Source organism: Pseudophryne corroboree, unplaced genomic scaffold, assembly GCF_028390025.1.
Source record: "Pseudophryne corroboree isolate aPseCor3 unplaced genomic scaffold, aPseCor3.hap2 scaffold_639, whole genome shotgun sequence".
Classification (NCBI taxonomy): Eukaryota; Metazoa; Chordata; class Amphibia; order Anura; family Myobatrachidae; genus Pseudophryne; species Pseudophryne corroboree.
The window spans coordinates 1-10944 of NW_026970228.1; the positions used below are offsets into that span (position 1 = coordinate 1).

General features: G+C 47.8%; 12 non-coding genes and 1 pseudogene across 12 annotated transcripts; 5 read left to right on the forward strand and 8 right to left on the reverse strand.

The window, feature by feature from the left end:
- The first annotated feature begins 383 nt into the window (after positions 1-383).
- LOC135036274 (U1 spliceosomal RNA) lies at positions 384-547 on the forward strand. Its single transcript, XR_010231077.1, has one exon. It is a non-coding gene; the product is annotated as a U1 spliceosomal RNA (small nuclear RNA).
- A 152-nt stretch (positions 548-699) lies between these two features.
- Positions 700-862, forward strand: LOC135036286 (U1 spliceosomal RNA). Its single transcript, XR_010231089.1, has one exon. It is a non-coding gene; the product is annotated as a U1 spliceosomal RNA (small nuclear RNA).
- Positions 863-1536: 674 nt separating this feature from the next.
- Positions 1537-1700, forward strand: LOC135036275 (U1 spliceosomal RNA). The gene has a single exon (XR_010231078.1). It is a non-coding gene; the product is annotated as a U1 spliceosomal RNA (small nuclear RNA).
- Positions 1701-1852: 152 nt separating this feature from the next.
- LOC135036282 (U1 spliceosomal RNA) lies at positions 1853-2015 on the forward strand. Its single transcript, XR_010231085.1, has one exon. It is a non-coding gene; the product is annotated as a U1 spliceosomal RNA (small nuclear RNA).
- A 671-nt stretch (positions 2016-2686) lies between these two features.
- Positions 2687-2850, forward strand: LOC135036267 (U1 spliceosomal RNA). Its single transcript, XR_010231070.1, has one exon. It is a non-coding gene; the product is annotated as a U1 spliceosomal RNA (small nuclear RNA).
- Positions 2851-3235: 385 nt separating this feature from the next.
- On the reverse strand, positions 3236-3370 carry LOC135036298 (U1 spliceosomal RNA; annotated as a pseudogene).
- A 152-nt stretch (positions 3371-3522) lies between these two features.
- Positions 3523-3686, reverse strand: LOC135036269 (U1 spliceosomal RNA). The gene has a single exon (XR_010231072.1). It is a non-coding gene; the product is annotated as a U1 spliceosomal RNA (small nuclear RNA).
- A 671-nt stretch (positions 3687-4357) lies between these two features.
- LOC135036290 (U1 spliceosomal RNA) lies at positions 4358-4520 on the reverse strand. Its single transcript, XR_010231092.1, has one exon. It is a non-coding gene; the product is annotated as a U1 spliceosomal RNA (small nuclear RNA).
- Positions 4521-4672: 152 nt separating this feature from the next.
- On the reverse strand, positions 4673-4836 carry LOC135036276 (U1 spliceosomal RNA). Its single transcript, XR_010231079.1, has one exon. It is a non-coding gene; the product is annotated as a U1 spliceosomal RNA (small nuclear RNA).
- Positions 4837-5506: 670 nt separating this feature from the next.
- LOC135036283 (U1 spliceosomal RNA) lies at positions 5507-5669 on the reverse strand. The gene has a single exon (XR_010231086.1). It is a non-coding gene; the product is annotated as a U1 spliceosomal RNA (small nuclear RNA).
- A 152-nt stretch (positions 5670-5821) lies between these two features.
- Positions 5822-5985, reverse strand: LOC135036277 (U1 spliceosomal RNA). The gene has a single exon (XR_010231080.1). It is a non-coding gene; the product is annotated as a U1 spliceosomal RNA (small nuclear RNA).
- Positions 5986-6660: 675 nt separating this feature from the next.
- Positions 6661-6823, reverse strand: LOC135036281 (U1 spliceosomal RNA). The gene has a single exon (XR_010231084.1). It is a non-coding gene; the product is annotated as a U1 spliceosomal RNA (small nuclear RNA).
- Positions 6824-6975: 152 nt separating this feature from the next.
- LOC135036263 (U1 spliceosomal RNA) lies at positions 6976-7139 on the reverse strand. Its single transcript, XR_010231066.1, has one exon. It is a non-coding gene; the product is annotated as a U1 spliceosomal RNA (small nuclear RNA).
- Between the last annotated feature and the right edge of the window lie 3805 nt (positions 7140-10944).

The following is a 10944-nucleotide window of genomic DNA, read 5'->3' on the forward strand; positions in this document are numbered from 1 at the left end:
GGTGGGGGTGTTTAATGCGAACTAAGGGTCATCCAAGCGCCGCAAAAGGCCGCCATTCCCTGCATACCCCTTTTCTCTTTTCATATGCAGATGAGGGTTCCAGCCAACTTTGGCCCACTGCTTGGATGACATCACTGTATGCAAATCCGGCTTCTGCAGACCTTCCCCCAGGAATGCTTGTACTAGTTGTTGCATTTGGTTTGTTGTTTGGGGGTGCTTCAGTATTAGGCAGCCTTCTGCCCTCCCATGTTCATCTGAAAATATGTGTTCTCCCTGCAGTTGTTGTTCCCAGATGAGAGTTCCCTTGTGCTGCCTCAGTTGAATCTCCTTTACTTGACAGAGATGTGCCTGAGCAGCGGCCCTCCCCAGCCCTATCCCAAATCATACTTATTTTGCATAGGAGATATCATGGTAATGAAGACTGTTATCCCAGGGTGAGGTTCATTCATTGCATTCTGGGTATGCTGACCCCTGTGATTTCCCCAAATGTGGGAAACTTGACTGCATTATTTGTGGTAGTGGGGGACTGTGTTTGTGCTTTCCTCTGGTCAGCTCTGGTAAAAGTCAGATTTCTTTGTCTCAGATCTTCCTCTAGCCTTGTTCTTCTTTCGAGAGTTCCCTTGTGCTGACTCAGTTGGATCTCCTTCACTTGACAGGGAAGTGCCCGAGCAGCGACCCTACCCAGCTCTAGCCCAACTCCTACTTACCTGCCAGGTGAGATACTATGATCATGAAGGTGCTTCTCCCAGGGCAAGGCTCACCCATTGCACTCTGGGTGTGCTGCTCTTGCGATTTCCCCAAATGTGGGAAACTTGACTGCATAATTTGTGTTTCCACTGGTCGGCTTTCATATAATTCAGATCTCTTTGTCTCAGGTCTCTCTCCAGCCTAGTTTGCAGTCTGTTTCCACTTCTTTTTTTTTTAGCCCCTCCCTTCTATACCCTTGTGCACTATCCTGACTTCTCCTCCTGTCTGCTTACTTTGTGCCTTCCAATGCACAATGCAAACTACAGGTAGTGCTGCAGGGCCCACAAACTTTTACTTGCATTACAGAGCAGCTCTGGAGCTGTTACAGTGCCAAGCTGCTGCAAGAAATCAGCTTGAATGCTTCAGGGGCTGGGGCATTGCCAACATGAGCCCCACACCGAAGGAGGGTGGGGGTGTTTAATGCGAACTAAGGGTCATCCAAGCGCCGCAAAAGGCCGCCATTCCCTGCATACCCCTTTTCTCTTTTCATATGCAGATGAGAGTTCCAGCCAACTTTGGCCCACTGCTTGGATGACATCACTGTATGCAAATCCGGCTTCTGCAGACCTTCCCCCAGGAATGCTTGTACTAGTTGTTGCATTTGGTTTGTTGTTTGGGGGTGCTTCAGTATTAGGCAGCCTTCTGCCCTCCCATGTTCATCTGAAAATATGTGTTCTCCCTGCAGTTGTTGTCCCCAGATGAGAGTTCCCTTGTGCTGCCTCAGTTGAATCTCCTTTACTTGACAGAGATGTGCCTGAGCAGCGGCCCTCCCCAGCCCTATCCCAAATCATACTTATTTTGCATAGGAGATATCATGGTAATGAAGACTGTTATCCCAGGGTGAGGTTCATTCATTGCATTCTGGGTATGCTGACCCCTGTGATTTCCCCAAATGTGGGAAACTTGACTGCATTATTTGTGGTAGTGGGGGACTGTGTTTGTGCTTTCCTCTGGTCAGCTCTGGTAAAAGTCAGATTTCTTTGTCTCAGATCTTCCTCTAGCCTTGTTCTTCTTTCGAGAGTTCCCTTGTGCTGACTCAGTTGGATCTCCTTCACTTGACAGGGAAGTGCCCGAGCAGCGACCCTACCCAGCTCTAGCCCAACTCCTACTTACCTGCCAGGTGAGATACTATGATCATGAAGGTGCTTCTCCCAGGGCAAGGCTCACCCATTGCACTCTGGGTGTGCTGCTCTTGCGATTTCCCCAAATGTGGGAAACTTGACTGCATAATTTGTGTTTCCCCTGGTCGGCTCTCGTATAATTCAGATCTCTTTGTCTCAGGTCTCTCTCCAGCCTAGTTTGCTGTCTGTTTCCACTTCTCTTTTCTTGAGCCGCTCCCTTCTATGCCCTTGCGCACTATTATGACCTCTCCTGTCTGCTTACTTTGTGCCTTCCAACGTCAATGCAAACTACAGGTAGTGCTGCAGGGCCCACACCCTTTTACATGCTTTACAGAGCAGCTCTGGAGCTGTTACAGTGCCCAGCTGCTGCAAGAAATCAGCTTGAATGCTTCAGGGGCTGGGGCATAGCCAACATGAGCCCCACACCGAAGGAGGGTGGAGGTGTTTAATGTGAATTAGGGGTCATCCAAGCGCCGCAAAAGGCCGCCATGCCCTGCACATCCCTTTTTTCTTTTCATATGCAGACGAGGGTTGAAGCCAACTTTGACCCACTGCTTGGATGACATCACCATATGCAAATCCATCTGCTGCAGGCCTTCCCCCAGGAATGCTTGCACTAGTTGTTGCATTTGGTTTGTTGTTTGGGGGTGCTTCAGTATTAGGCAGCCTTCTGCCCTCCCATGTTCATCTGAAAATATGTGTTCTCCCTGCAGTTGTTGTCCCCAGATGAGAGTTCCCTTGTGCTGCCTCAGTTGAATCTCCTTTACTTGACAGAGATGTGCCTGAGCAGCGGCCCTCCCCAGCTCTATCCCCAAATCATACTTATTTTGCATAGGAGATACCATGGTCATGAAGATTGTTCTCCCAGGGTGAGGTTCATTCATTGCATTCTGGGTATGCTGACCCCTGTGATTTCCCCAAATGTGGGAAACTGGACTGCATTATTTGTGGTAGTGAGGGACTGTGTTTGTGCTTTCCTCTGGTCAGCTCTGGTAAAAGTCAGATTTCTTTGTCTCAGATCTTCCTCTAGCCTTGTTCTTCTTTCGAGTTGCTCCCTCGGTGTGGGGCTCATGATGGCTATGCCCCAGCCCCTGAAGCATTCAAGCTGATTTCTTGCAGCAGCTGGGCACTGTAACAGCTCCAAAGCTGCTCTGTAAGGCAAGTAAAAGGGTGTGGGCCCTGCAGCACTACCTGTAGTTTGCATTGTGCGTTGGAAGGCACAAAGTAAGCAGACAGGAGAAGTCAGGATAGTGCACAAGGGCATAGAAGGGAGCAACTCAAGAAAAGAGAAGTGGAAACAGACTGCAAATTAGGCTGGAGAGAGACCTGAGACAAAGAGATCTGAATTTTACGAGAGCCGACCAGGTGAAACACAAATTATGCAGTCATGTGTCCAACATTTGGGGAAACCGCAGGAGCAGCACACCCAGAGTGCAATGGGTGAGCCTTGCCCTGGGAGAAGCACCTTCATGATCATAGTATCTCACCTGGCAGGTAAGTAGGAGCTGGGCTAGAGCTGGGGAGGGTCGCTGCTCGGGCACCCCCCTGTCAAGTGAAGGAGATCCAACTGAGGCAGCACAAGGGAACTCTCGAAAGAAGAACAAGGCTAGAGGAAGATCTGAGACAAAGAAATCTGACTTTTACCAGAGCTGACCAGAGGAAAGCACAAACACAGTCCCTCACTACCACAAATAATGCAGTCCAGTTTCCCACATTTGGGGAAATCACAGGGGTCAGCATACCCAGAATGCAATGAATGAACCTCACCCTGGGAAAACAATCTTCATGACCATGGTATCTCCTATGCAAAATAAGTATGATTTGGGATAGAGCTGGGGAGGGCCGCTGCTCAGGCACATCTCTGTCAAGTAAAGGAGATTCAACTGAGGCAGCACAAGGGAACTCTCATCTGGGGACAACAACTGCAGGGAGAACACATATTTTCAGATGAACATGGGAGGGCAGAAGGCTGCCTAATACTGAAGCACCCCCAAACAACAAACCAAATGCAACAACTAGTGCAAGCATTCCTGGGGGAAGGCCTGCAGCAGATGGATTTGCATATGGTGATGTCATCCAAGCAGTGGGTCAAAGTTGGCTTCAACCCTCATCTGCATATGAATAGAGAAGAGGGGCGTGCAGGGCATGGCGGCCTTTTGCGGCGCTTGGATGACCCCTAGTTCGCATTAAACACCTCCACCCTCCTTCGGTGTGGGGCTCATGTTGGCTATGCCCCAGCCCCTGAAGCATTCAAGCTGATTTCTTGCAGCAGCTGGGCACTGTAACAGCTCCAGAGCTGCTCTGTAAGGCAAGTAAAAGGGTGTGGGCCATGCAGCACTACCTGTAGTTCGCATTGTGCGTTGGAAGGCACAAAGTAAGCAGACGGGAGAAGTCAGGATAGTGCGCAAGGGCATAGAAGGGAGCGGCTCAAGAAAAGAGAAGTGGAAACAGACAGCAAACTAGGCTGGAGAGAGACCTGAGACAAAGACATCTGAATTATACGAGAGCCGACCAGGGGAAACACAAATTATGCAGTCAAGTTTCCCACATTTGGGGAAATCACAGGGGCAGCACACCCAGAGTGCGATGGGTGAGCCTTGCCCTGGGAGAAGCACCTACATGATCATAGTATCTCACCTGGCAGGTAAGTAGGAGTTGGGCTAGAGCTGGGGAGGGTCGCTGCTCGGGCACCCCCCTGTCAAGTGAAGGAGATCCAACTGAGGCAGCACAAGGGAACTCTCGAAAGAAGAACAAGGCTAGAGGAAGATCTGAGACAAAGAAATCTGACTTTTACCAGAGCTGACCAGAGGAAAGCACAAACACAGTCCCCCACTACCACAAATAATGCAGTCAAGTTTCCCACATTTGGGGAAATCACAGGGGTCAGCATACCCAGAATGCAAAGAATGAACCTCAATCTGGGAGAACAATCTTCATGACCATGGTATCTCCTATGCAAAATAAGTATGATTTGGGATAGAGCTGGGGAGGGCCGCTGCTCAGGCACATCTCTGTCAAGTAAAGGAGATTCAACTGAGGCAGCACAAGGGAACTCTCATCTGGGGACAACAACTGCAGGGAGAACACATATTTTCAGATGAACATGGGAGGGCAGAAGGCTGCCTAATACTGAAGCACCCCCAAACAACAAACCAAATGCAACAACTAGTGCAAGCATTCCTGGGGGAAGGCCTGCAGCAGATGGATTTGCATATGGTGATGTCATCCAAGCAGTGGGTCAAAGTTGGCTTCAACCCTCGTCTGCATATGAAAAGAAAAAAGGGATGTGCAGGGCATGGCGGCCTTTTGCGGCGCTTGGATGACCCCTAATTCACATTAAACACCTCCACCCTCCTTCGGTGTGGTGCTCATGTTGGCTATGCCCCAGCCCCTGAAGCATTCAAGCTGATTTCTTGCAGCAGCTGGGCACTGTAACAGCTCCAGAGCTGCTCTGTAAAGCATGTAAAAGGGTGTGGGCCCTGCAGCACTACCTGTAGTTTGCATTGACGTTGGAAGGCACAAAGTAAGCAGACAGGAGAGGTCATAATAGTGCGCAAGGGCATAGAAGGGAGCGGCTCAAGAAAAGAGAAGTGGAAACAGACAGCAAACTAGGCTGGAGAGAGACCTGAGACAAAGAGATCTGAATTATACGAGAGCCGACCAGGGGAAACACAAATTATGCAGTCAAGTTTCCCACATTTGGGGAAATCGCAAGAGCAGCACACCCAGAGTGCAATGGGTGAGCCTTGCCCTGGGAGAAGCACCTTCATGATCATAGTATCTCACCTGGCAGGTAAGTAGGAGTTGGGCTAGAGCTGGGTAGGGTCGCTGCTCGGGCACTTCCCTGTCAAGTGAAGGAGATCCAACTGAGTCAGCACAAGGGTACTCTCGAAAGAAGAACAAGGCTAGAGGAAGATCTGAGACAAAGAAATCTGACTTTTACCAGAGCTGACCAGAGGAAAGCACAAACACAGTCCCCCACTACCACAAATAATGAAGTCGAGTTTCCCACATTTGGGGAAATCACAGGGGTCAGCATACCCAGAATGCAATGAATGAACCTCACCCTGGGATAACAGTCTTCATTACCATGATATCTCCTATGCAAAATAAGTATGATTTGGGATAGGGCTGGGGAGGGCCGCTGCTCAGGCACATCTCTGTCAAGTAAAGGAGATTCAACTGAGGCAGCACAAGGGAACTCTCATCTGGGGACAACAACTGCAGGGAGAACACATATTTTCAGATGAACATGGGAGGGCAGAAGGCTGCCTAATACTGAAGCACCCCCAAACAACAAACCAAATGCAACAACTAGTACAAGCATTCCTGGGGGAAGGTCTGCAGAAGACGGATTTGCATACAGTGATGTCATCCAAGCAGTGGGCCAAAGTTGTCTGGAACCCTCATCTGCATATGAAAAGAGAAAAGGGGTATGCAGGGAATGGCGGCCTTTTGCGGCGCTTAGATGACCCTTAGTTCGCATTAAACACCCCCACCCTCCTTCGGTGTGGGGCTCATGTTGGCAATGCCCCAGCCCCTGAAGCATTCAAGCTGATTTCTTGCAGCAGCTTGGCACTGTAACAGCTCCAGAGCTGCTCTGTAATGCAAGTAAAAGTTTGTGGGCCCTGCAGCACTACCTGTAGTTTGCATTGTGCATTGGAAGGCACAAAGTAAGCAGACAGGAGGAGAAGTCAGGATAGTGCACAAGGGTATAGAAGGGAGGGGCTCAAAAAAAAAAGAAGTGGAAACAGACTGCAAACTAGGCTGGAGAGAGACCTGAGACAAAGAGATCTGAATTATATGAAAGCCGACCAGTGGAAACACAAATTATGCAGTCAAGTTTCCCACATTTGGGGAAATCACAGGGGCAGCACACCCAGAGTGCAATGGGTGAGCCTTGCCCTGGGAGAAGCACCTTCATGATCATAGTATCTCACCTGGCAGGTAAGTAGGAGTTGGGCTAGAGCTGGGGAGGGTCGCTGCTTGGGCACCCCCCTGTCAAGTAAAGGAGATCCAACTGAGGCAGCACAAGGGAACTCTCGAAAGAAGAACAAGGCTAGAGGAAGATCTGAGACAAAGAAATCTGACTTTTACCAGAGCTGACCAGAGGAAAGCACAAACACAGTCCCCCACTACCACAAATAATGCAGTCAAGTTTCCCACATTTGGGGAAATCACAGGGGTCAGCATACCCAGAATGCAATGAATGAACCTCACCCTGGGAGAACAATCTTCATGACCATGGTATCTCCTATGCAAAATAAGTATGATTTGGGATAGGGCTGGGGAGGGCCGATGCTCAGGCACATCTCTGTCAAGTAAAGAAGATTCAACTGAGGCAGCACAAGGGAACTCTCATCTGGGGACAACAACTGCAGGGAGAACACATATTTTCAGATGAACATGGGAGGGCAGAAGGCTGCCTAATACTGAAGCACCCCCAAACAACAAACCAAATGCAACAACTAGTGCAAGCATTCCTGGGGGAAGGCCTGCAGCAGATGGATTTGCATATGGTGATGTCATCCAAGCAGTGGGTCAAAGTTGGCTTCAACCCTCGTCTGCATATGAAAAGAGAAAAGGGGCATGCAGGGCATGGCGGCCTTTTGCGGCGCTTGGATGACCTATAGTTTGCATTAAACACCTCCACCCTCCTTCGGTGCGGGGCTCATGTTGGCTATGCCCCAGCCCCTGAAGCATTCAAGCTGATTTCTTGCAGAAGCTGGGCACTGTAACAACTCCAGAGCTGCTCTGTATGGCAAGTAAAAGGGTGTGGGCCCTGCAGCACTACCTGTAGTTCGCATTGTGCGTTGGAAGGCACAAAGTAAGCAGATGGGAGAAGTCAGGATAGTGCGCAAGGGCATAGAAGGGAGCGGCTCAAGAAAAGAGAAGTGGAAACAGACAGCAAACTAGGCTGGAGAGCTCTTCTGTCTATATTTTGCAAACCTGCTCTTGTCCTCTCCAGCTGCTCCATGTAGATTTGACGTCTGGAAAGGTGCATAACCCACTGACAAGCAGGCACACTCCTGCATGAGTTTTCTCTCTCACTAGCTGGATGATACACAATCATTTGCATGTGCTCCACCTCCGACACACCACCCACCCAACCACCCAGTGACCAGAGCCACCCACAAGCCAACTGGCTCCGTGATTTAATTTGCACAGTGTAGTCATCCAGGCAGCATGTCCTTCTCAATGGAAGGATCTCTGGTTCCATGGAATCTTCCACATTGGAATGCTGCGGAATAAAAGGATTTAAATATTCAGCTTGCTAGCATTCAATGTACCTGCGGCTTGGCTTTAGCACATGGGTCTTCATCCTGTGGCCCTCCAGCTGCTGTGAAACTACACATCCCAGCATGCCCTGCCACAGTTTTGCTATTAAGGTATGCTAAAACTGAGGCAGGGCATGCTGGGATGTGTAGTTCCACAGCAGCTGGAGGGTCGCAGGTTGAAGACCCATGTTCTAGCATGCCTGTTCTATGATGCATGTACCGTGATGTCACAATCAGCTTGGAATGGGGTGTCTAGCAGGCATTTGCTGACAGCCACTTGAGGGAGACACACATCAGGAGATGCAGCATATCGGAGGTCTTCGATGCCTTTCCAGCAAATGCACACCACCTGCTGCTGGTCTGGACACAAAACAATGCCCACAATCGAAGTCCCAAAATGCCCAACTACAGGATTCATGTAAGTAGTGAATTTAGGAATGAATTTAGAAGTAGGAAATTAAGTTAGTTCACAAGTACATTCAAATTCAGATCTAAAGTCTAGGTAGGCCTCACGTCCTGGCAGCCCCCAGCACTTAAAAATGCCTTGATTAGAGGTAGAGAATTAAATGTAGATAAAAAGTAGACACAAAATAAGACTCCACAGAGCAGTTATCAGGTGTCTTTATCAATTGTTGCATTTAAAAAATCAAGCAATTAGGGAACACAATGTTGCAACAATGTAACCCTATTTGCAAAATAGTACTGAATAAGTTTGTCGATGTAAGACATTTGCAAAGGCGCATCCAAAACACGCTGGAAAATGCAACTGAATCTGTTTTTGGAGGCTAGAATAGGAAATGTGCATCGGTCCTACAAGTACTGAAAGCTCTTCTACCATCTCCCTTTTCTGAAAAGCCATTTAATATATGGTTCCCAGATAGGGGACATATCAGATATTGCCTTTCAAAAGCAGCAAATATCATACCACTTCTATTGCCATCAAAGATAAACATTGATTGTTTTCAGATATTGGATTGAAAAAGCAGTCTTTATTGACATAAAGAAGCAAAAAAACATACATAAACATTACACACATAAGTACTGTGTTGCAGCACAGATAAAACACAATACAAATGCTGTCGGTATAGTACAGTTCAAGAACTACAGCACAGGCCAGCCTACACTATAAATCATGAACTGCACTATACATTTAAACAATACAATAATACAACAGTTAATAAGGCTATGGGTGTGGAGTGTAAGAGGGTGAGGGAATCACAAGCCCGAAGCTTTATTGAAAGACAGACACATATAAAGGGAGGATTAATAAATACAAAGATATCCTTTACTATAGAATGTAGTCCAATCCGGTCTTTCAACTCTTCCACAACTTAAAAACGGATAGTGATCCCAAGCCTTCCATCCTGGAATATCTTCAGTCTCTCGCCAATGAAGAAAACAATCCCTCCAGCAGACTCTTCAACCACGATACAAGATCACAGCCAAAAGGGCGAGAAGCAACTACACTTTTGTTTAACCAAAATAGCTAAAACTTAGTGGAGGAAAGTGCAGTGCACCAAAACATAAGCTGACACAATCATGGAGAATGCGCCAGCATATATGCTCTTCTATCTATATTTTGCAAACCTGCTCTTGTCCCCTCCAGCTGCTCCATGTAGATTTGACGTCTGGCAAGGTGCATAACCCACTGACAAGCAGGCACACTCCTGCATGAGTTTTCACTCTCACTAGCTGGATGATACACATTCATTTGCATGTGCTCCACCTCCGACACACCGCCCACCCAACCACCCAGTCACCAGAGCCACCCACAAGCCAACTGGCTCCGTGACTTAATTTGCACAGTGCAGTCATCCAGGCAGCATGTCCTTCTCAATGGAATAATCTCTGGTTCCATGGAATCTTCCGCATTGGAATGCTGCGGAACAAAAAGGATTTAAACATTCAGCTTGCTAGCATTCAATGTACCTGCGGCTTGGCTCTAGCACATGGGTCTTCATCCTGTGGCCCTCCAGCTGCTGTGAAACTACACATCCCAGCATGCCCTGCCACAGTTTTGCTATTAAGGTATGCTAAAACTGAGGCAGGGCATGCTGGGATGTGTAGTTCCACAGCAGCTGGAGGGTCGCAGGTTGAAGACCCATGTTCTAGCATGCCTGTTCTATGATGCATGTTCCGTGATGTCACAATCAGCTTGGAATGGGGTATCTAGCAGGCATTTGCTGACAGCCACTTGAGGTAGACACACATCAGGAGATGCAGCATATCGGAGGTCTTCGATGCCTTTCCAGCAAATGCACACCACCTGCTGCTGGTCTGGACACAAAACAATGCCCACAATCGAAGTCCCAAAATGCCCAACTACAGGATTCATGTAAGTAGTGAATTTAGGAATGAATTTAGAAGTAGGAAATTAAGTTAGTTCACAAGTACATTCAAATTCAGATCTAAAGTCTAGGTAGGCCTCACGTCCTGGCAGCCCCCAGCATTTAAAAATGCCTTGATTAGAGGTAGGGAATTAAATGTAGATAAGAAGTAGACGCAAAATAAGACTCCACAGAGCAGTTATCAGGTGTCTTTATCAATTGTTGCATTTAAAAAATCAAGCAATTAGGGAACACAATGTTGCAACAATGTAACCCTATTTGCAAAATAGTACTAAATAAGTTTGTCGATGTAAGACATTTGCAAAGGCGCATTTAAAACACACTGGAAAATGCAACTGAATCTGTTTTTGGAGGCTAGAATAGGAAATGTGCATCGGTCCAACAAGTACTGAAAGCTCTTCTACCATCTTCCTTTTCTGAAAAGCCATTTAATATATGGTTCCCAGATAG